This window comes from Oreochromis aureus, linkage group 3, assembly GCF_013358895.1.
Source record: "Oreochromis aureus strain Israel breed Guangdong linkage group 3, ZZ_aureus, whole genome shotgun sequence".
Lineage (NCBI taxonomy): Eukaryota > Metazoa > Chordata > Actinopteri > Cichliformes > Cichlidae > Oreochromis > Oreochromis aureus.
Genome location: NC_052944.1, coordinates 130,193,415 through 130,219,932, shown reverse-complemented (window position 1 = coordinate 130,219,932; position 26,518 = coordinate 130,193,415).

The following is a 26,518-nucleotide window of genomic DNA, read 5'->3' as shown; positions in this document are numbered from 1 at the left end:
AGCAACATGGGGTTAGTATCTTGCCCAAGGATATTTGGCATGCAGACTGGGGGAGCCAGGAATCGAACCACCGACCTTCCAATCAGTAGATGATCTGCTCTACCACCTGAGCCACAGCCACCAAAGTAATGTGGTAACATCTGGACTGACGAGTTTACTGTCAGCATTTTAATCACTAGTTTGGCTGTAGGTTGCAGCCATTGCTCTAACACTGTATAAATGTAACATGGCTCAGTGCTGGTTCTAACAGTCTGAGCTGCTTCCAGCTTTATTTGTGAAGAGCACAGCAGCTTACAAAACACGTAGCTAGCTGGTACAGCTGCAACGTAAAACTGTCATAAGCTAAGATGTCCTTAAAATAACGGGGCTACGTGAGGTGATGCTAGCGTTAGCCACGTTAGCACGTTACCTTTAACAGGTGGTAAGACTGCGAAAACAGGCAGTCAGTCAGAGGTTGGGCTCTCCGTTTCGCTGCAGGCTCCCTTCATTCTTCACATATCCATGACGAGCCGAGTGTAAATCCCGAGGCTGAACGGCCTTTGTACAAGCACACACGCTTGACGCTTAGTAGCAGGGCGAAGCTATGAGCTAGAAAAGTCCAAGCAGACAGCCCGTGTCTGTCCAACCAATCACAGAGCTCCTTACATCCCACGGTGTGGCTAATTTGAATAGCAGCACAATTTTTTAAATGAAGTTGTTAATCCAACAGCTAATCCAACAGCTAATCCAGAAATTAATCCCTGAGTGAACAGGAAAGGGAAATGGATTTTGAAATGCAGTTTATTAAAGTGCACCACCAAGTGCCACCCCAGTTTTGCATATGACAGTGTTGTTTATTAAAATAAGATAGCATTAACAGTTTGAGCGTAGTTACAGTCAACAGTGAATATAAATGCTAAAACTGAATATATTGCATAGTGTTCCCCCCCTCCACCATTAACAAATGGTTCAGCCCATAGCAGGACTGGCTTTTTTTTTTTGTTTTCAGTAGCAAGCGATGCTTATGATTGTGCCAGAGCACATTTTGAACAACACCATGGGAATTTCGGATTTTGCACAGGTGGTTGGATGTTACACTCTGGAAATGGAAGGAAGGTGAGTGTTATTAACCCTCTGTGGTCCACGGACACGCTGCACCTCCAAATCACATGACTATTTTAAGATGACATAGCAACAAGCTGCAGCCACGCAGAGTCTCTATTTCAGCCCACATTGAAAGTTCGGACTTCAAAGTTCTTACATTTTAATTACAGGCCAGTAAATCCAGAGTTATGATAATATATATAAGCCACGCTTTTTTCTAAATACTGTTGTCACGTTTTTGTGTGTGTGGGTTTTAAGCGTTTTTCTAAGGAAAGCGCGAAAACAGTAAAGGAAGGGGAAAAAACTCTTTCCTATCGGTGGAAAAATGCACCATGTCGACCAATTTTTAAAAAAAAAAGTCAACATGTGGGATTTTGTTGTTTAGGAAGAGGGGAGAGTTTTGGGAGTGACGGTAACGGCAGCGAGACAGAGCGAGCCAGTGAGAGAGAGGGAGAGAGAGAGAGAGAGTTTTTAGATGTGGGAGATTTGTGACGTTTAGTGTGGAGTGTATAGTTAGTGTGTTGTGTTGTTTTGTGTAGCTGTTCTGTTGTGTAGTCGTTGTTTTGTTTTGTGTGTCAGTGAGGGCACTAATGAATGTGACAAAGGCACATTTGCATCGTAAACACTGTCACTAGCTAGAAAACCAGCGGAGTGATACACCTCCTGTTGTCAGGCCTGTAGTGATGGTAAATTTGATTCTTTTTACTGAATCGAGTTTTAATGAGTCACTCACCAAAGTGAATGAGGTTTTTTGAGTCATTTGAGTCACTGAGTCAGTTGACCAGAGAGTGCAAAAAATGTACATTTTCACTCAAACTTAATTTGTTTCTCTTTTAATGTAAATCCTACTGCTAAGATGAGTGATTCTTAAAGATATTTTATATAGCAAAAAAGAGCAAAAGAATTTCTAAAGGGAACATTTCTTTTGTTTATTTTTATTTTATTAGAATTTTCCTTACATGTGTCAAATATATATTTTCTCATCTAAATGTCCATTGAGCTGCGAGCCAGGGGGCGGTAGTACGCCTTAACATTGGTTGCCAACGAAGAAGAAGAAGAAGTAGCTGCGAGCCAGGAGGGAGGGGGTGAGTGAGTGAGTGAGTGATTCGTTCGCTCTATGATTCAGCACAGGAGGGAGGGGTTAGCGAGTCATGAGTGATTCGCTCGCTCTATGATTCAGCACAGGAAGGAGGGGTGAGCGAGTCATGAGTGATTCGCGCTCTATGATTCAGCACAGGAGGGAGGGGGTGAGCGAGTCATGAGTGATTCGCTCGCTCTATGATTCAGCACAGGAGGGAGGGGGTTAGTGAGTCCTGAGTGATTTGCTTACACTACGATTCAGCACAGGAGGGAGGGGGTTAGTGAGTCCTGAGTGATTTGCTTCCCCTAAGCTAGATATATTTCTACTATCGTTCATCGTGTCATTCTATATCGTTGGTCGGACCAATCGGAGTCTACGCTGCGGGACTGTTTTGATCACGCGGACTGGGAAATGTTTCACGTGGCTGCTAAAGACATCGATGAGTACACAGACTCAGTCTGTGGATTTATCAGAAAATGCGTGGAAGATGTCGTCCCAACCAGAACAGTTAAATCCTTCCCAAATCAAAAACCCTGGATTAACGGAGATGTTTGCCTCCGCGAACACATCGGACTACAAACACGCACATTACCAACTCCGGAAGACGATCAAAGCAGCCAAACGTGAGTACAGGGACAGGGTGGAGCAACAGTTTGACAACCCTCGGAATATGTGGCAGGGATTAAACACAATCACAGACTTTAGAGGGAAAACCAGCACACCGCAGACCACGGCCTCTCTGTGTGAGGATCTAAACGTATTCTACGCTAGATTCGACACAGCGAACACCATGAGACCGGACAGTGTGCGCACCGCGGATGACGTCAGGGCACACACTGTGTCTGAGGAGGATGTGCGGAAGTGCTTCAGGAGAGTGAACGCACGCAGCTACTGGTCCGGACGGGATTCCCGCCGCCCTCAAGTCATGCGCGCTCTCAGCTGGCTGGAGTGTTTACACATCTTCAACCTTTCCTCTCTCTGTCTGTAGTCCCAGCCTGCTTCAAAATGGCCACCATCGTCCCTGTACCCAAATCCTCCACCATCTCCCCATTGAACGACTGGCGACCTGTAGCCCTGACCCCCATCGTGAGCAAATGCTTCGAGAAGCTGGTCAGGGGCTTCATCTGCTCCGCACTACCCGACTCACTGGACCCTCTACAGTTCGCATACCGCCACAACAGGTCCACTGATGATGCCATAGCCCTGACACTCCATGCTGCCCTGTCACACCTGGAGAAGAGAGACACGTATGTCAGAATGCTGTTTGTAGATTACAGCTCAGCATTCAATACCATCGTTCCCTCGAAGCTGGACAGGAAACTGCAGGATCTAGGACTGAGCAGCTCCCTCTGCAGCTGGATCCTTAATTTCCTGTCTGACAGACGCCAAGTGGTCAGACTGGGCAGCACCACCTCATCCCCCATCACACTGAACACTGGTACTCCACAGGGGTGTGTACTGAGCCCTCTCCTGTACTCACTCTACACCTACGACTGCACGACCACTAACAACTCCAACAGCATTGTGAAGTTTGCGGACAACACTACAGTGGTGGGTCTTATCACCAACGGTGATGAGACGGCCTACAGGGAGGAGGTCAGTGCCCTGACCCACTGGTGTCAAGACAACCATCTCACCCTCAACGTCGCAAAGACAAAGGAGCTGATAGTGGACTCCGGAGGTGCAGAGGAGTACACACCCCCATCACCATCAACGGCGCCGCTGTGGAGAGAGTGAGCAGCTTCCGCTTCCTTGGTGTACATCTGGCTGAGGATCTCACATGGTCAGTACACATAAACAAAACAGTGAAGAAGGCGCAGCAGCGCCTCTTCTTTCTCAGGAGACTGAAAAGATTCGGCATGAGCCCCCGCATCCTCAGGACCTTCTATCGCTGTGCCACTGAGAGCATCCTCACTGGATGCATCACCACCTGGTATGGCAACAGCACCGCTTACAACCGCAAAGCTCTCCAGAGAGTAGTGCGGTGTGCTGAACGGATAATTGGAGGTGAGCTTCCTCCTCCAAGACATCTACAGGAAGCGGTGCCTGAGGAAAGCGGGAGGATCATCAAGGACTCCAGTCACCCCAGCCACAAACTGTTCAGACTACTTCCATCAGGAAGGAGGTTCTGCAGCATCCGGTCCCGAACCAGCAGACTGAGAGACAGCTTTTTCCATCAGGCCATCAGACTGCTGAACACGTCATAGACACCGCACCTTCACTACTGGAACTTCAACATTATGCACTCCATACTGTACATTAATGCCACTGTTTTGCACATACCAACCTCTGTATATTTTATATATCTTATTTTATTGTTTACTTTATTTCATTTGTAAAACATGTATATACACACTATATACACACACACACGTAGAAAAACATATTTAGTATACACATTCAGTAATGTATATACCTTTATATATGGTACATATATTTATTACTTTTTAGATTAGCCATTTTTATATTTTGCTTGTTGCACGTTATTGTATTTTGCACAACTCTGTTGCTTGTGAAGCTCGCACACAAGAATTTCACTCGCATGTACTGTACCAGTGTACCTGCACATGTGACGTGACAATAAAGGTGATTTGATTTGATTTGATTACTAGTGAAATTAGTTTGCTAACAGCAACAGGGATGAGTCAGTGAGTCAGTTGCGCTTGTGAATCATGATTCACGAGTCAGTAAAGTGATTCTCGAGTATTGAACGATTTGTTCATGATTCGCGCATCACTACAGGCCTGCAGGTTTGTCCCTGTGCTGCTCTCCTCTGTCTTTTGGTGGACAAACTTTTTTTTTTTTTACTGGCACATATAATTTGTGGGGCATCTTATTGCAACACCTGATTGTTCTCTCATTTTAGTTTTAGTAATATTTTTAAATGGTTGTTGAAAATGGAAAAAAACGGCAGGTGTATTGGCTGCATTTTTAGATAAATAGTTGTGTATGTTTACAAAATGTAGAATTTATATTTGCATTTCAAGTTATAAAAATTTACTCAACATGTCTGTGGTTTTTTTCACAGTAAAAAAAAAAATACTACTAGGATTTTAAGTTCTTTGTGTGATTTCAGATCAGTAATAGTACCAGGGCTCGCAAAATCGCTAGCCCGACGTCCCAGGGCTACTGATTTTTCCAGTCGGGCTACCAAAATCTATCTCAGCCCTGCCCGTCGGGCTATCATAGGAAGAAAAAATGTGTCAATGATTTTGCATTTTCTTTCGCAAATGTAGCTGAGTAATTATGTTATTGGCATCGATGAGCCACTGTCATTATGTGACATATTGAAATCGCGTTTGAATTTGTGCTTGTTTTTTGCTTTCACTTTCACTTTGCGATCGTGCGAACAGTGTGTAGAGAGCGGCAGCACTGATTGGTGAGTGACGATTAATTGCGCACCAATTCCTCTGACATCGTCTTATCACTCATTAGCTTACTATTCAAAGGTGACAAGTGAAATCTCCCACAGCAAGTTTAAACATGTGAGAGGTTGATTGCGCAGAGAATCGCTGACCGTTATGTAAGTATGTGTGTAAAAGCAGCAGGATTTACGCTGGAATTTTAGTTCTGCTGAGCCAAATAAGACAGGTCAGGGTGAAGAAGTGACAGCCAAATAAAAGCCTACCACAAAACGGAAAAGTTATGACAAATCAGACTATGAGGCAAAAAGAAAGCTCAGCTTTTTTGGTTTCATGGACAAAAGAATTTATGTGGCTGGAATATGACGAGCTAAATAACATAATGTTCTGCCAGGTGTGTCGTGAGTTTCATTTCATTTGAGTCGACAAGCGCCTTTGTAACTGGGACCAGTAATTTTAAGAAAGACCCCATCAGAACCCATGAGAAATGCAAGAAATGCATTATTGCCCAGTCTGCAATATCTTTCCCAGAACAAACAGCAATTGCAAAAAATAAACCAAGCAGAAGCAGAAGTCCTGAAAAATCTTTCAAAAGCGTACTATGTTGCAAAGAGTGAACCACCATTGGCCAAATTTAGCAGTTTTTGCAAACTTCAAAAAGCAAATGGCCTCGATCTTGGTTCCCCTTACCTCTTACCCTTGACTTCAGTGGAAATTTCAGATTCAGGATCTGACACAGACTGATTCATGTTCTACACAGTTCTTGCAAGTTCATAGAAATTTCTGTTCAATTAGAAACAAGTATTTGAGTTGATGATTGTAATTTTATACAGTTGTTGTGATTTGTATTTTAACAATTTTCTGATTAATTTGTTTCCGTTACAATATTATACTTTAATGTATAATGTATAATATTATAATATTATATTATTCCTTTACAATATTATACTTTAATCTATAATATTGTAAAGGAAACAGAACATTAAAAAATTGCTCTCTTTTTTATTCGGGCTACTTAAATTTATTTTGGGCTACCAAAAACTGAAGAGTGCCTGCCCGAAGGGCTACCAGAGATTTTGAAATTTTGCGAGCCCTGAGTACTATTAATAGTAATAGTAGTACTAATGCAATATGTCAGTGAAAAAAAAAAAAAAAAAAAATTCAGTTGAGCTGGAAAGAATGATAACAAACAAGGCAAGGGGAAAAAAATAAAATGAAACAATCTGAGGGTGAAATACAAACGTAAACTCAAAAGGAGTCAAAAATGGCCGGTTGTATTTCAGACCTCAGTGGGTTCATCCAACAAATCATGAAAAATTTGGTTTAAATTTATGTCCATGACAGTGCAGATTTCTGACATTTCGTGTAATTTAAGCTGTAACAATGTTATTGTTTTCTAACAAAGAACAATGTGAAACTTAAGTTAGACTTGTGTTTGTAAATGAACCGCCCCATGTTGTGTAGCTTTCTGGATTTTATACTTATTGGGCTACATATTTATTTATTATACAGGCTATACAGTACATAACATCAAAACTCACATGTTTTATGTAACTAAAGTGTGTAATTATGTGGGCTACAGACAATAATTAAGTTATAGACTATAACGTGTATACTTACTGCATTTGAATCATTTTAACCATATGTAACCACCTGCATATGTGTCTGGGGGGGAAAAAAAGGCTTTGATTTTGCCACCCCATTTCATTTCTTTGCCGCCCTCATGCCACCCTAAGAAAATTTCTCTAGATCTGCCCCTGGTGAAATGTATCCTGACACACTCCTCGACATGTGCAAAAATCGGGGGGGGTAGAGGAATAACATTATAAATATATATAGTATATACATTGGGTGAATGTGCAGCAAGCAGGTGAATTCTGTACATTAATAAGAATAGACATCTGACTATTTTACAAAATAGACAATATAAACATATTTAAAATTAAAGGAATTTGAAATGTACATTGTGCCTGGGTTTAGAGTGTCTGGAAAAGAGAGACCTGTCTCAGTCAATTATAGATTATGTGAGAGGGCGGGTGTGTGCGTGTTTAGGACCCGGATGGCTTGGGGATAGAAGCTCCTCTTGAGTCTCTCTGTCCTTGCCCAGATGATGCGGAACCTTCTACCAGATTGTAGAAGTTGGAACAGTTTGTTGCCAGGATGGGACGGGTCCTTCAGTATCTGCGCTGCTCTAGTCCGGCATCTCCTGGTGTAGGTGTCCTGAAGCGGGGGGAGAGCAGTCCTGCAGCAGCGTTCTGCTGTACGGATCACTCTCTGGAGAGCTTTTTGGTCCTTCACACAGCTGTTCCCAAACCACGATGTCATGTTCTGTGTGAGGATGCTCTCCACAGCGACTGTATAGAAGATCCTGAGGATCTTTGGAGAGACCCTGAACTTCCTCAGTTGTCTTAGGTGGTACAGGCGCTGCCTAGCCTTTTTGGTCTGGACCTGAATGTGGGCAGCCCATGTCAGGTCTGAGGAGATGTGGACACCAAGATACTTGAAGGACTGCACCCTCTCCACTGGAGCTCCATTGATGATAATGGGCTTGTAGTCTCTGTGCTGACTCCTTCTGAAGTCCACCACCAGCTCCTTGGTCTTGCCGACGTTCAGCTGGAGGTGGTTGTCCTGGCACCATGATCCCAGATTCTTCACTTCGTCCGTGTAGCCCGCCTCATCGTTGTTGGAGATGGCACCCAACACCACTGTGTCGTCAGCAAACTTCACAATGGTGTTGGAGCCGTGGGTGGCCACATGGTCTGAAGTGTAGAGGGAGTAGAGCAGTGGCGAGAGGACACATCCCTGTGGTGCTCCTGTGTTGATGGTGATGCTGTTAGAGACGCATCTACCCACCCTCACCACCTGAGTTCTGCCAGTGAGGAAGTCCAACACCCACGCACACAGACGGCTGTTGAGTCCCAGATCCCTCAGCTTTGTGAACAGTCTGCAGGGCACTATTGTGTTAAACGCTGAACTGTAATCAACAAACAGCATTCTCACATAGTTACCCCGGGGCGATCGTGGCTCAAGAGTTGGGACTTCGCCTTGTAATCGGAAGGTTACCGGTTCGAGCCCCGGCTCGGACAGTCTCGGTCGTTGTGTCCTTGGGCAAGACACTTCACCCGTTGCCTACTGGTGGCGGTCAGAGGGCCCGGTGGCGCCAGTGTCCGGCAGCCTCGCCTCTGTCAGTGCGCCCCAGGGTGGCTGTGGCTACAACGTAGCTTGCCATCACCAGTGTGTGACTGGGTGTGTAAAGCGCTTTGGGGTCCTTAGGGACCATAAAAGCGCTATATAAATACAGGCCATTTTACCCTGTTTCTTGTCCACGTGGCTGAGGGTGGTGTGCAGGACGTGGGCGATGGCGTCCTCAGTGGATCTGTTGGGTCGGTAGGCGAACTGGAGCGGATCTGTGGTGTCTGGGATGGAGGAGGAGATGATGTTCTTCAGCAGCCTCTCAAACACCTTCATTACTACCGAGGTCAGCGCAACTGGCCAGTAATCGTTCAGGGATGAGAGTTTGCTGTTCTTGGGCACAGGGATGATGGTGGATCTTTTGAAGCATGTGGGGACCACAGACTTCGCCAGGGACTTGTTGAAGATGTAAGTAAACACACCTGCTAGCTGGTCAGCACAGCAGCGCAATAGGTGTGTTTATTAAAGTGCAATTGGAAAAAGGATTTTGAAATGCAGTTTATTAAATTGGAATTCAAAAATGAATTTACAAATGCAGAATTTATTCTACAATTCATTATTTAAGCACAGAAATCTTTATTTTGATGCGCGTGGATCTTGTGGTCCTCCATACTTAGGCCCTCTCCTCGAAACAGAGATGGTCTTTCCCTTTTCATGTAAATGAAAATTACGAATGGAAATCTCACTACACTGTGAACCATCAGTAATGGGGGACATCTAAAAGCTGATGTGTACCGTAAACCTACACATACGGATCAGTATTTAAGATTTGACTCTCATCATCCACTGGAGCACAAACTGGGTGTCATCAGGACGCTACAACACAGAGCGAACACCATCCCCACTGACACAGCGGCCAGGGAGGCAGAAGAACAGCACATCAAGAAGGCCCTGAGTAAATGTGGTTATCCCAGCTGGATATCCAGCTGGGATAACCACATATCCTATCCCCGCTGCCCAAGCGAAAACCTGTAGTGATCCCATGTGTGTCAGGAGTATTGGAGCAGTTGACACGCATTTTTTCTAAACACCGGGTCTCTGTGGCTTTTAAACCCCAAAACACGCTGCGCCAAAAACTGGTCCACCCCAAGGATCAGGTCCCCCAACACAAACAGAGTAACATAGTGTACGCTGTTAAGTGCCAGGAGGATTACCAGGATTTATACATCGGGGAAACCAAACAACCTCTGGCAAAGTGGATGGCACAACACAGAAGAGCTACCTCGTCAGGCCAGGGGTCCGTTCTTCGTACCTCGCTTACTACATCCAAGATCAAATGACACATCCAAGATCAAATCATCGCGCCAACTTTGAGCTCGCTAATCCGGTTCTCCGAACACACCTGTTGTTGACGATTAGTATAGCTGGATGAAGTAATCTGAGATCACTGGGTGGCTTAAAAGGGGCTACGCATCGATAGTAGAAACACTGATCGGCAACCCTGTGATTGGTCGGCGAAGATGTCGAAGGAGTGCGCTCAGTATTTCACGGCAGCAGACCAAGAACTCTTGATTGAGGGATTTCAGGAGTTTCAGAGTCTAATTAAAACGCAAGGGAACACTGCAAAGGCTGCAAAAGCAAGGAGAGAGGGCTGGCAGAAAGTTGCTGACAAATTAAACTCGTAAGTGATCCATGATATTACATTATATCATGTGATATTATATTATACCACATTATATTATATTACATCATATCCTCTTTCACATTAGAGCCACAACAGGACCCACTAGAACATGGGAACAAGTAAAAGTGAAATATAAGAATATTCTACAGAATGGTAATATTTATCACTTATATTGCTTTTAGTCTATGACAAGAGACCCTGGAATAATCTGTTTGTTTGTTTATAACAGCAACCAAGAAAAGGGCAGAGCAAATAAAGACAGGTGGTGGTCCTGCACCCCCTCGTCACACCCCGGCTTTTTGTACTGTGACATTTATTGACATTGTGGGTTTTTTTGTGTGTAGTTTTACATAACACTCCATCACTTTTACCTGTTCCCATGCAAGGAGTGACTGAAGCATGCACAGTAAGTCGGGAGATATATATATATCTATATATCTAGAGAGAGAGAGAGAGAGAGAGAGAGAGAGAGAGAGAAAGAAAGAAAGTAAATAATACCCTCACGGGAAAATCGATATCTCTCTATGAGCACACTGTCGCGCTGAGCTAAAGGATCCTGTCTATCCCGCAATATACGCTAAATTCTGAAAACTCTCCTTATCAATCTTGCACCTTCCGCAATGGGTTGCTCGCGTACAAACGGACAGGACATGGCTGCGACAGACTTCCCAAATCCACCTTCGCTTTTATAGCCGTGGTCTGTCATCTTGATTACACGAAGTAATTTACTATTACTACTCTAAAATATGAATTACATCTGACATAATCACATACATGACATAGCATGATTAATAGTACATTTCCCTTTTTTTAGGAAATGACCTGTATGTATCTGTATGAAATCAATAAAAGAATCAAATACTGCATTATCTTTAGTTACATTGATAATATTTATTTATGGAGAAACAGTGGAGAAATATCGCTGTTGCTTCGTATAAATGAAGCGGACATACCCGAGTGGCCGCGATCTAATCCTATTTACATAAAGTAAGCCTGCTCCCAAGCAGGTTTACGCTTACGGATCTGTTGCTATGGCAGCAAGTCCCGGATGAGCTTTGGAGAACCGAACGATCCAAGATCACGCCAAATCGTCAACATTCAAATCCAGCTAACTTACTTAGCGAGGTACGAAGAACGGACCCCAGGACTCTGCAGTCTATTTACACCTACAGGCCAGTGGACACTCTTTCAATGATGAGGATGTACACATCCTGGACAGGGAAGAACGCTGGTTTGAGCGCGGAGTCAAGGAGGCCATTTACGTGAAAAGGGAGAGACCATCTCTGAATCGAGGAGGGGGCCTAAGGGTACATCTTTCGCCATCTTACAATGCTGTGATTGCAGCCATTCCCCAACTCTCTGTGAATGGTACTCATGGCCATTGATCAGTGTTCTTTGATCAATGGTCCTGAGAATTTGCATAATTATGATGAAGAAACTGACCTCCCAGTTTCTCAGTGACGTTTCTCTCACTGAAAACGTCCAGATGAACAGAATCAACTTGTGGAGATTTATTTACCTGCATGATTGAGCATACATCAAGACGTCTAAATACAATATTATATACTCGATAATATTATATACTATATATACTATACTATATATACTCGAAAAAAATTAGAAGAGAAAAGACACACAATTGAAAGTTCAGACTAAAACAGCCTCAGTTTTCAATCCATAAACTGTGACAGTGTTGTCCTGATACTGCACTCAGTGTTTCATGTCTTTTTCTCTGACTGACCTTCATTCATCTTCTTTAAAATCAACTCCGCCACCCCCATTACATGGTGAGTAGTGTATGTCTCCACCATAAGATCCACTGTTTCATGACGTCCATCCTTCCTTGCATTCTCCAGTCGGCTCTTTTTGATGGTTGTGAAATCACCTCCGGGTCCTTTTTCCAGGTACCAGTGGAAACGTTTCAGCTCCTCTTCTCCCAAATCATCCAGCATGTTCAGTAACTGCTCCTCAACAGTTTTACCATCTTTGATCTGTAAAACATGAAAGAGAACATGAATCTCATCACATGTCCAATGTATTTACTTATTTAGAATATTTTGAGTTTGAGCAGTTTGAGTTCAGGTTTTGTTCTCAGAGCCATAATGTCTCTTTTTACCTCATGAGCCCCAGCGCCCCCAGTACCGGGGCAAAGGGGGTGAACTGCCGTTTAGCCCTCCAACTGTCAGGTCTTTTATGCAAATATGGACATGTATGGTATCCACAAAAAGCTCAGAATTCACCCAAAGAATTCACATCCACATCAGCTCACACACACTTTCTACCTTCACCTGCAGAGGAAACGCAAATCATTCATGTGCACATCAACTGAGAGCTGCAGAGATCGTGTCTGATGTGTTGGACTAACATCCATCTGAGACACAGCTTTCATCAGTTCACTACAAAAAGTGTCACGGAGCCGAGTTTAGCTTCCAAATCCTCCATTACTGTAGTCCCACAAAGCAGCAGATCAAACATGGCTGTAGAAATGTCAGAGAGCAGCTTTATTTCATTAACAATGTCCAGGACCAAGCTGACTGCTTACAGAGTTCATACTCTAACTGCTAGCTGCTCTGCTAGCTAAGCTAACTAATGTTAAAGGTCAGAATAAAGAAATGAGGTGATGCTGCTGGGAGTGACGTCACAGACTAGCAGCATTTAGTTATTCAGCATATATTTAATCCTTATTATCTGGTCCTGTCACCTCTGTTTACCTCTGACACAAGAACATTTAGCCAACAGTTTAATAACTTTATTTATTAACCATGCTGACACCTGCTGGCAGAACGCATTACACCCCTCCCGTGTTTTAAATGCACTTTAGAACAGCACGCAGCAACACCACATAAGAGCAGGTGGAGAGAGGTTTGGGGTCTTCACACACCACCGTTCTCTGTTCACCATTGGGGCAGGGGCCTGGGAGGAGGAGTTGGCCATCTGGTCGAGGTCTGGGATTCTGGGCCTCCCTGCTACTGCAGGACCAGGGGTGGTCTGTGTGTCTTCACCCCAGGGAACAGGGCAACATCTCCTGGGTCTAGCGGCAGACATGGACCTGGGGGTATAGAGTATGTTTGGGGAGTGTGAGTGTGTGTACAATGTTCATTTCTGTTTGTCTCCACATTGGGCGAGTGCTGCATATTTGTATATGTGTGCATGAGGGTGGGAGTGCATGCTTGTGTCTGTGTGTGCCTGTTTGTCTATGTCTGTGTATCAGGTTGGGTCTTAGACTCCACCTCTCTCCCCAGGTGTGGGGCCCTATCTCTCCCCACCACACTCCCTGCCAGTGGCTGATGCCCTCAGCCATTGGTGCCTTGGTGGTTCTTGGCTTCCTGGGCTGCTGGCTTGACAGGGCTTGGTGCCATGGCTCGGTTGGGCCCCTTCCCAGGGGTGGGGGGCCCTCCATCCTCTCTGGCGTGGCTGGCTGCCGGCAGAGCCTGCGGGCACGTAACCTCAGCTCCCTGTGGCTTCTGCACCGTGGCTGCTGGGTGACCCCTCAGCTCTTGTCAGCTCTTTCTGGGAGGGTGGCACAGCTGCCCCTCTGGTGGTCCTCCTTGGGCTCTCATGCTCTGGGGGGCCTCTGGATGTCTGGGCCCTGGATCTCCTCGATGCCTGCTTCATGGGGGGCGGGGCTATCGTTCCCCACACCCTCTAGTAGATAGTTACATCAAGAAACCTTTTGAATACCAGCGCGCTCATCCACACAGGTGTGTGCACACAGACACAAACTATACCTTTCTTGGCTGCTACCTCAGAGCATATTGTGTGCTGTTGGTCTTGTGTGTTGCCCAAAAACATTTAATATTTAGTATTTACTGTTACTTATACTTACCAAGGTTGTTGCTGTGGTCTCCCTACTGTGTTGCTCTCTTTTCTCTTGTTTTCTTTTTTTTCTTTCAACAGGTGATCCAGCAGATTTTTTGTGTGCCTTTTCTCACTGTCCCTCTTCCCTTCTGTTTTCTTTCCCTCCCTTTCTTTATTTCTCTCTCTCCTATCTCCCTGTCATGTCTGTCCATTTTGTAATAACTTAAAATAAAATAAATAAATAATAATAACAAAGATCAACCAAGTGGACCAATATGGGAAAGCCAAAATGATCCACCTGGATTAAATAAATCTGTTGGGCATCTTTCTAGGCCTTCAGACAATAATTGTCATGTGGACATGTGTGTTTTTGGTGCTGCTGTCCCCTGTTTCCATGTTGTTGTCTCTAGGTGTGTGTGTGTGGGTGTGTCAGCCCCGGCATCATCAAAGAAGCTCCTCACCGCAGCCGGATTCCTGGACTTTTCAACAGCCAGCTGTGGTGAGTAATATGGACAATTCTTCTTCACTCACCTCATCTGTATATTCGACCACGGACTGTGTGAATGCTAACCCTGCTGCCCAGCCTGTAGATGTAGCACAGCCTGCTACCCAGCTGGTAACTCGGTCAGCTGCTCAGCAGCCACTAGCTCAGCTTCAGCCCTGCTACCTGTAGCTCAGTCTTTAGTGCACTCAGCCACTCATCTACACCCTCCGCCAGAGGTCGATACACCTGCTGGTCCCACATCAGCCGTCTCTGGAGGGTCCGAGGGGCTGCTTCAGCTGTCATCTGCTTCACCATCGGCATCTGCTATGCTGCCATCATCTCATCTGTCTGCAGCTGCTACACCACCACCCTTTCACCTGCCTGCAACCGCTACACCACCATTCTCTCCACCACCTGCAGCTGCAGCGCTACGTGGACCTACTCAACCCAGGCCAGAGGTCAGTGTGCCAGAGGGACGCCCTCCACGTCGCCCACGGCCAGTGCATCCACGTCCAGCACAGCCAGCACATCGGGGATCATGTGCCATTCTACACTGTGGCTCACCGGAGCTGCGCCACCACCACCAGACCCGTGGCAGGCCGCCTGAGCCACAACGAGGTTGCCACTGGATATGTGGCAGTAACAGTTTTAACAGGATGATTTACTGAAACTATTTGAAAACATCCATCCATCCATCCGCTTCCGCTTATCCTTCTCAGGGTCGCTGGAGCCTGTTTGAGCCTGTTTGTTTGAAAATATATCTTTGTTATTGTTACTGCTACCTTCTTTACTTTTTCTTTACTGTGTGTTGTAGAAAGTAAGATCTGAAGTTCTTTTATTTTGGGACTAAACATGTTGTACAGGAAGTTAGAATCAGACCCATCAGATATAAACCAGCAGACCCACAGAGCTGAAAGCAAAGCTGTGTCTGTACATCTGCCTGTTTAAGCACAGGAAGTAGTTTCTAGTTTTATCTAGTTTGTCAACTTCCTGTGTGTGGTCATGTGACTGTTAGTGACTCAGAGAGATGTTAAAAACAGGAAGTGGGGTTGCTAAGCGGTTGCTACGTTTTTGATGTCACACAAACTAGGATGAGGACCTTTGACCTGAGCAGGAAGAAGAGCCTGATAATCTGGAGAAACTCTGCCTGTGTAAAAATAACAGCATTATCTGCACACAGCTGGTTATTGGTGTTCTGACAGACATTTGGTAAATCATGAATGTAAAAAGAAAATAAAAGTGGTCCCAGGATTGAACCTCAGGGTACTCCAACTTTACAATCAAGGCAAGGAGATTTAATACAGAGTCCATTTGAAAACATGCAAACTGACTCATAACAGAGTCTTTTTTTCCTTCAAACATCCAGGACAACAAACGTGTCTGTAAACAGCAGCTGAAACTTCCAGAAAGAAAAAAAACACTCAACTCAAAGCTTCAAGAAACCAAACTATGAACCCTGAGTCTGTTGCCATCTTTTATATACAGACTACAGATCATCATCTACAGTGGAAATAAGTATTTACACCTGCTTAGAGACATTTAATGTTAATCAACACACACACACAAATCTTAAAAAGAGGAAGAGTTTTTAACACTCGGCCTCGTTGGTCCAGCTGTGAGTCCGTTACCGTGAACTATGGATTCAGGATATACAGATTTTTGCTGTTTGTGCTGGAACTAAGCTGCACACAGCTGATGTTAGCCAGGAAAACATTACTGACTGCTTCACTTACCTTCACATGGAGACGATCAGCATCTGTCACAAACACCAAGTTCAGGAAAGAGGAACTTTGAGCAGGAAGGAAACACCCAGAGAGGCGTCCACAGACCAACATCCCAGCTGTGGTGTGTGGTAACTTCTGAGGAAAGGCAAACTGTGATGATGCCCACCCCACCCCCAATACACTCACAAAAATAAACATCCTGCTCTACTATTGAGCAATTTATCAAGAAACTGGATCTGACTAAAACAGTGTTAGTGCTGCCTGTCTGCTCTCTACATGGATGTCTTCACCTTCACCTCACTGAAGAACTGTAAAATATTCTTACTTCTATAGTTAAATGAATACCTGCTTATTACCAACAATATTTACCCTTAGCTGACAGTGACGAGTGGTGGAGGAAGTTTTCATGCTATTACTTTATATAAAGGAGAAATAAAACACCATGAAAACACCTCAGTGCACATTAAACTGTATTTGTGGAAAACTGAGAATAAAGTATCAAAAGTAAAAATTATAATTTTGCAGAAAATGTTGCCCATCAGTGTTAAAGTAATGAATATTGTATAATAATACTCAAAGTGTTTAATACAACACCTTCATTCACACAAGCACTTTCCTTCTATGTTGAAGTGCTTCTTCCTATCATGATCTGAGTGAGTGGTGGGTGTGTCTTTAGGGCTGGTCATGTTTTTTCTGGGTCCGCCCTGAGGCGGAGCTGAACCAATCTCCTTTACCTGTGACTCGTCAGCTGCAATCAAGACGCTGCATTTAAATCCGGCTTCATTATCTCTCCTTCACCAGTCCGTCAGCTACTAATGGTGGTAACCAGAGGTGGGTCGAGTATCCAAAATTATACTCAAGTAAGAGTATCATTACTTTAAAATATTATTACTCAAGTAAAAGTAAAAGTAGTCGTCAAAAAGTTACTCGAGTAAGAGTAAAAAAGTACTTGGTGAAAAGGCTACTCAAGTAAGAGTATCTAGCGAGTAACTGTTTGAAATGTCCGATTCATTTTATAAACAAATGCTATCAGACAATCAAAAATAAATAAATATACAAATTTTAGTATTTTCAAAAGGAATATATGTAAAAAGATCCACAAAATAAGGCACAACAATTCTAATTTCAAGATTTCAGTTTTTCACAACGTAAAGCTTTTTCAAGCAAAACCCACAGTGAATATATTCGCATTTACAGCAACCTCAGAGAAAACATTAGAACGAGGCAGCTTCAACATAACAGACTACAGCTGATGCGCCAGAATGTCATACTAGGGGTGGTTCTTTTAAATACAAGGAGGGATTAAGTAAATCAGAAACAAATGACAAAGAGATGCAACGGGTATAATCAGGAAAAGTTTATTCCCAAGGCAGGCAGCAGGAATAAAAACAAAAACAAAAACAAAAAAACCACATCTGTGCTAAAATTCCATAAGAATAGACATTCTAACAAAACTTATTCTGTATACTAAAATACCCTGAAGTATAGACAGTGGATTAACACAATGTAATATGTAAAAATGTAAAAACTACATGTAACACAGTAAGGGGAATTGTTGAAAAGAATATATAAATGGGCCAATAGGTTCGACTATAGGAGCACAGGGGTGTGTTTAAATGAGACACGAATGTAACTCAAAAGAACCAGCCAACTTTAGTAAAATAAACCATAAAGTTGACAAGCACAGGTTAAAGGCACTTTACAATTGTAGAAAGGAAACTTACAATAATGAAAGAAAAGTAAAACACATAAACTGCTAAAATAATGACTTGGCCAAGTGTTACTTTTGGTTTTCAATGTTCGGGTTTCAATGTTCGGGTTTCAATGTTCGGGTGCACCCTAGTAATCTGACTCCTTAACTCTTATAGAAACAGATTACACAAATCCAATGTACATTCAAATGAAAATCTCACACTCTTTTCACATGTGGAGAATGTTCTACACAACAGCTTATTATTTAAAGTCCCAAATAAAAATGTCCAAGTGGTAAAGTCCAAAAATTCCCAGGGTGTGAAAGAAAATGGGGGTGAGAGAATGTCAGTCAGTGGTCTTATGTATAACCAGCTGTGTGTGAAAATGTGAGTGATACAGTCCTACCACACCGCAAGGTGCAGCAGATCATCAAGTGGAAAAGAAGCGAATCTCAGTCTCTCTAAGTCCAGGTGGGAAGGCTCGCCATCTATTTCACTGGAGGAATCCACCTCAGGAACAATTCAGCATACAAAAAAAAACCTGACCTGTCAACAGACAGGGTCAGAAGAGCAATTCAAATATTAATTATGCTGTTCTAGCTATAATTCACAACTTAGAATTTTGTTGACATCAATTTGCAATTAAAATACTCAAATTTGCAAAAATAAAACATCTCTCTTACACAAACTATGCATTACACCAAGTAAAGTCAGTGCATATGTGACAACTATTAATCAAACAATTCAGATAAATTCAGTTTCTCAACGATAAAATGTGAAACAGACGTGAACTAACTGAGACATACAACATGCGCTCACCGATCTCAGTGCATCACGGCCGAAGACAATGGTATGGTGTCTCTCGGTCGGAAAATGCGGGGCTCTAAATAACGTAACAGGACATATTGTTTTTTCTCTTTCATAACAGTAATACGACGTGAAGGAAAATAAACATAGGTTGCGCTTCAAGTGTTACCTTACTTCTGGAAGCAGATTAAGATGAACTTTCAGGCAGTTGATAGCAACCAGAGCTAACAAAGGCTAACAGTTTAGCTCCACGCGGTACTTTCTAAAGTCGCCAGAAAAATGCAGCATTCGCCTGTTTACTCACTGTGGCTACTTTTAACATGAAAGGTAGCTGATAACCAGCGAACTTATGTACAGCACAGTTAGTTGCAACTTATATCTAATACTTTTTCCAGCTCAAAAGCTTCAGTCTCTCTTTTCTCCTGCCAGCACGCGACTACCTCCACACATAGCAGCGAACACAGAGCAGGTGGGTGGGACATACAGCGGCAGGCTGCTTTCCCATTGGCCAAAGCATACTGGGACCTGTGCATTTCGATTGGTTGGGCAGGCTGTCCATCTCTCCTCGTATCTATCACTCCTTAAAGTGGTACCCTCATTTTATGTGGGTTACATACACTCACAAATAAACACTGAAATCAGAGTAAAACTAATTATAAAAGACAAATACAAATTTCCACTATGTGGATGTTCATATGTGTATGGCTCACTTTACCATAAATTGTTTCTTCAGTGAAATGGTGGTTCAGCTTCAGCTGAAAGATTAATTGCCTCTGTTTTCAGTTTTGTTCAAAAAAGAATGAGTTCATATAGGGAAAAATATATATCACATATGCAGGACACCTTAAACTAGTTTTTAAATTAAGCAGCAAGGCAGAACAAAGTCGGGGCTGTATCAAGACACAGGGACTAAACCCCAATTCAACCAGACCCAGAACTGATCTGGAATTAAAACAGGACTACAACAGTTCAAAATCAGGACTACTTAGGATTTAACCAAGACAGAACTAGAACCAGAACTAGATGATAGTAGCACTAAAAACCATCATAGACCTGCACTACACTTATTTTTTAATTCTACCAAAGTCCACTATTTAGATTCAGAAAAGTTTATATAATTATTTAGCCTTGTTGTGCAAACAAGCCTGCACAACTTAATAAATATAGAATTTGAAAAATAACAAACCTAAAAAGAAACACTAGGTACGATTTTATTTTTTTCCTTCCTAGTTAAATTTACCCTTTTTAATTTTCATATTTATTTCCTATCCTATTCATAGTCTTTTTTTTTTCTTTACGTCACGAGCAGTTGTCTAAGCATTTCACTGCATAGCGTACTGTGTATGACTGTGTATGTGACAAATAAAATTTGAATTTGATTTGATTTAAAGTCTCCCATCAGTGATGAAATATGCTGCTTGATATATGGAGTCACTGAGGCGGCATCATCGTCAGTAGTGTCAACAAATTCATGCAGGTTCTCCAATGAATCTGTGTTTCCTTCATCGAGTCTCCTGCCCCACATTGCAAGCTTTCCAGTGACAGAGCTGATCTTGTGACCTGAGGGAGCTTTTTATCTTTCCCTTGAAGCTGTAGATTTACTTCATGTAGCTTTCCAAATATGTCACTCAGGTCGGCCAGTTTTGCCAGGAAGCTCATCACTAACTCTGCGACTTCATTCTTGTGCTCCTGCTCCAAAAACATCGTATCTGCTCTCTGAGCTCAAAAAGACTTTTCCTGGTGACAGCCGCCTCGCTTCACTGTGAAACAGCACAGCTTGATGTTCGGCTCCCATCTCCTCACAGACAGCAGAGACACTCTTGTTTTTAGTGTTCTGGTCTTTATAAAACCGACTACACCAATAATTTCAGTCATAACCTCACTTAATTCAGAGGAAAGCTGCTCTCAGTGTGAAGGCACTGCAGCAGAGGGCGCTGTTAAGTCCTTATAACACACTTTTGATGTCCCTCAGATTTTTCTCCCAGATGAATAAATATAAAAATGACACAAACTGACTGCAGCTACTTTTTGTCCTTTCTGTCAGAAACCTTCATGTGACTCATGAGAGACACGTTTCAGCTGTTTGTGACAGATCAGAGGCCAACAAGTCATTTATAACACTTTCCATCATTGTTTAGCACAAACACATGTTGACACAGCAGCGGGGCCGCAGTGAGAGTCAGAGCCAGGAGATAAAACTCCTGTTTGACCACAGCCTCACTTTGTTCCTGCAAACACTTCCTGTTGTTGACTGGGTGGAGTCAGGAAGCCAGCGAGGCCCTGCAGGACTGAGACTGCAGACTGGGACGTGCTCTGTGATGGAGATCAACAGCATCACTGACTGTTTCTGTGAGGACACCATCATCCCAGCAGGGCTGTTTCCCAACAACAAGCCTGGACCATCAGAGACCTGAAGCTGCTGCTGAATGAAAGAAGAGGATCTTCAGGTCTGGAACAAGGACGAGCTGAGAGTGTTAATAACGTTACTAATGTTCAGTTACACTTTACTAGGTCACATCTGTGACACACGTCACTTAAATAACGAAGGAAATATTGGCTCTGTTTTATCTGCTGGGCCCAAAAGTGACTCCCCGTATTTAAACTGCTATGAATAACTTGTTGGTCTATAATATGTGAAACATGTGTCAAATGTCTCCATCATGAAAGATATCAGGTCATCTTGAGCCACAAAAACATTCCTATCATGAGGTAGAAGCTGGAATCAGTTTGTTGCAGACGTTTATATATCCCATATTTATCCAGTTAAAGTCACATTGAAATTCAAAAATGTCTTTTCAAGAGTCGTCTGTCCAAGAGGAGCAGAAACAAATATAACAACAGTTATTTAAGCTGTTTTAAAGGCCACAAAGGAGCAGATTGGTTATAATGCAGCTGCTTCAGAGGAATAAAGATGAAACACTGTTTTTAGTTCATGTATAGCACCTTTCAATAATAATAATAATAATAATGGATGGATTTATATAGTGCTTTTCGCGACCCCTCAAAGCGCTTTACAATTCCACTATTCATTCACTCTCACATTCACACACTGGTGGAGGCAGCTACAGTTGTAGCCACAGCTGCCCTGGGGCAGACTGACAGAAGCGAGGCTGCCATATCACGCCATCGGCCCTTCTGGCCATCACCAGTAGTTGGTAGGTGAAGTGTCTTGCCCAAGGACACAACAACCGAGACTGTCCGAGCCGGGTCTCGAACCGGCAAACTTCCGATTACAAGACGAACACCCAGCTCTTGAGGACAAAGGACAAAAGTATGTACAATAGCGAATGAATGGGGACGCGGAGCCAGGACGTGCAGGTGACGGAAACACACACAGGTAGTGCACTTGATCTAAAAAGGAGAGGGACATGAGAATTAGGAGGGTCTTGCCCGATAACCGAGAAAAGCTTAAAGTAGACTTTACAGAGAGTTGGAGAGCTTACTTGGTACTGTTTATTGCCAAAGCCTCCAGACAGAAACAAACCAGACGAGGCGAAATACTGGGGAGGAAACAAAACTCCTTACAGTCACCAGAAATAATCCAACGGCTCCAGAAGGCAGGGGCAGAATTACAGACTCTCCAAAAACGTCAATACTCCGACACTAGTCTTCTGTCAGGTAGCTCCTAAAGAACACTTCTGAAGAATGCAGCTGATGAGTAACAGGTGTGCCAGGTTCAGTGACTCACTGCCCCGCCTACCTATACAAAAAGGGAGGCACCAAAAACACATACAGACAAAAACACCACATAACCAGAACCCAACTCCTAACAATTTCTGGTGTGCCATGGTGTGTTCTCCGTTTTGCTTTCCGTTCTCCGCTTGCTTGTGACTTCTTGATGTTATTTATAAATATACATAAAAACACACTAAATATAACAATGTACAACACAATCATATAGTAGGTAGGTTAGGAGTATGCTGTGAATCCCAGCCTAAACCATATACACATTTGTTCATTGGTTGGACCTTTTGTAAGGAGACACATTAAAACCCATGTTAATAAGATCTTGTGGTTTTGTGTTTCCTGTGGATCAATTTAACTTAGAGTACAGAACAAGACTTTTACTGCATTCAGGGAATACAGATGACTGAGCACGACCAACACAGTAAAAGTAGGACAGAAACACAAAAAGGGAGGAAGAGGAGGAAGGCTTCTCTTCCTCCTTCTTACCCATCATTAATGAAGTTTAACTGACAGACAGTATCTGAGAAAAAATCATCAGTGACATCATTACAAATATTTATAATGATGTTATTGATCCAAGTGTAATACTGGCCAACATTACTCTACATCCATGTGGCTCAAAGGTTTTCACTGATATTTACACAAATATACTGAGGGGGAAAAAACAATCTTCAGTTCTTGAAACATAACTGAATAATTTTGCAGTGCAGTAAAAACCAGATGAAGGCAGCATGACAACATTTGATTACACATGACATAGGAGTAAATCATGGAGAACAACTATTGATTATCCAGAGCTCAACCTGGTCATATCCTCTGCACATGAGCAGCTTGAGCTGATTATACCAAATGATAATACAGTATATTTGTAACTAACTCAGCAGCTCATTCTCGTTCTACTGTCAAATACTTTAAGTTACAAGAACTTCTCATTGTACATGGCTACATACACAGGTTCTATTCATTTACATGGTTTAACTTAAGAACACATAGATCAGCACATTTACCTGGATATACTTCATTACTGTAGTGCATGGTAACTGGTAGTACAAGCATTTTGCCACATGATGGCGCTGTTGATGTTAAATTGATGTTGAGATTTTCTTTTTTATTATTTCTTTGATAATCAGCAACAAAAAGACTTTTTTTTACCAGGACAGGATGAAAAGTAATTTCTTTGTATAGAACTTTGTGAACATATTGACAAAGTGCTTTACAGAACAGGTAAGAACAGTGATTCAGATTGACCTTTGATTCTTTCTCTGTTGGATACTTTCTAAAGTCTGCCTCAGTCACATCCTGAATCCTTTCTTTCTTTTGGGATTCCTGCTGTCTGTCTCCAACACAGAGATACTGTGAGTCCAAGAAAGCAAACCTGGCATCTGCACGTGACTACAGAGAGTACCAGATGATTCATGCCACTCATAAATATGGAACTACGTGGATTGGAGGCACTGATGCTCCACAGGTTTGTATCAAAGCTGTGACACTTCTAAAGATGAATCTACCCATCAAGCACTGGACTTGGACAGTAATGTGTCCATGTTCTGCATATTTATCATTTGAGGCTGTCGTTTCTTTCTAATGAGTTTTTGTCTCTTTGGTTCTGTTATGTAGGAGGGTTACTGTTTTTGGGTGGGTGGAACTGGTTTCACATGTACATACTGGTGTCATGGAGAGCCTTACACCTCTCTCCACAAAGAGCACTGCCTACACATGAACTTTACAGGTAAACCTTCGAAGAAAGTGGAATGTTGAACATTACCAATGTCACATTAACATTTTCATGGGTCTCCTCCCAAATCTCAAAGACATCCACCTATAATTGCCTAATAAATCATTATTATAAAAATGTGTGACAGTTAAAAACATGAATTTGTCAAATTTAACAGCATTAGTGGTGGGGCAGTCTGCGGAGGTGGAGCAGTAATAGCTCAAAAACATAAGAGAACATAAGAAAAGAGTCGGGACACTGTTACATTGTAGAGTCACACAGTCTGTGCAGTGTGAGTTTACATCATAATAAATAATATCATGTATGTGCTGTCTTTATTTCATTTGGCACAAAAAGCATGAAACATGAACTGAACTGGATTCAGGCCTTAACACATCAGGTGCATCAACTGTATGTGAGTGTTTTTTTTTTTTTACACTCACCTGTACTTTGTGTTATACAGTACTGAATACACAATGAGATGGAAATAGTCCAATAATAGAATTGTACATCAGACATAGCTCTCTGAAATGATTTCTCTGTCTCCTCAGATGTGATCCGACTCTGCCAACAGGAGCTGAGATCTGCTAAACCCACATCCACCCATCTACATTAAAGGGACGGCTGTGGAGCGTGTGAGCTGCTTCAAGTTCCTGGGTGTCCACATCTGCGAGGATCTCATCTGGACGACCAACTGCTCCAAGCTGGTCAAGAAGGCTCACCAGCGCCTCTTCTTCTTGAGGACTCTGAGGAAGAACCACCTGTCCTCAGACATCCTGGTGAACTTCTATCGCTGCACCATCGAGAGCATCCTGAGCAACTGTATAACAGTCTGGTACGGGAACTGCTCTGCCTCGGACCAGAAGGCGTTGCAGAGGGTCGTGAAAACTGCCCAGCGCATCGCCGGAGCACCACTTCCTGCCATAAAGGACATCTACAGGAAGCGGTGTCTGAAAAGGGCTGGGAGAATCATCAGAGACCCCAGTCACCCATCACATGGACTCTTCACCCTCCTGCCCTCTGGGAGGCGCTACAGGAGCCTCCGGACTAAGATCATCAGGTACCAGAACAGCTTCTTCCCCACAGCTGTCAGACTCCTGAACTCTGCCTCCTGACATCTGACCCACATTAAACTCATGGACTGAACATACACACACCCACAACCACCTACACACACACACACACACACAATGGACAACTGTACCCTCAAACACACAATAATAACATGGACTGAACCACCACTCACAACCACTAGCACTTTATCACTATCACAATTATCCACATATCTCACTTATCTTAACTGCACTACTGTATAGTTCTGTGTAAATAATCATTCTGTACATACAATAATTTTTAATCCTACAACTGTTTATAACTTACATAGTTCACATTTCTGTATAACTGTATATCTCAGATTTCTGTATAGTTTTTCATATTTATATCCTGTTCATAGCCTGCACATAGCTTGTACTCACTACGGCCTGTACATACTTATAGTTATAGCATATTCATAACATACTTCACACTGTGTACATTATAACATACCATAATAGACCCATTTCTGTAATATACTTACACATCTATATTATTGCTAATATATATTGTAATATATCTATATCACGGCTAAAGTACTTCTGGATGGATGCAAACTGCATTTCGTTGCCCTGTACCTGTGACATGTGCAATGACAATAAAGTTGATGTACAAGCCGTGAGACCAGTTTTCCCGTGCTTCACTCGCGTAGGTCAGTTTGAAAAAGAAAAGAACTCCACGGGACTCCGTTGTAAAAAGATGTAACAAAAATTTATTCCACAGTTTGCATCTTACAGGAGTGGTCAGGTTTAACTTCAAAACTTCCTCAACAAAATAACCTACTACGGTAGGAAAACCGTGTGGCTCTGTTCTGCCGTGCTGCAGCCGCAGATAGCTTATACCGTATTAACTCTTTTTCTCTCCCCCTCCCGCACCGCATGCGCTAATTTGCATACAGCTGTGAAGCCCGGATTTTACTATAAACACGAGTCCTTAAGGCACATGTATTCATGGTACTACGTAACTAAACCAACACAGCAATAAAATAATTTTAGTTCCACCATAAACATGCATTTACTTCCTGAATTATTAATTACACAAGCAAGCTTAACAACAGCGAAATATAACTACTAAAACATATGAACTATCTTAACTTGGCTCCCACATACCGGCCCCTAATTGTGACTCTATTACACAATTACCAAATTAAACTTGTGGAGCCAAAGTACACGAACTTCA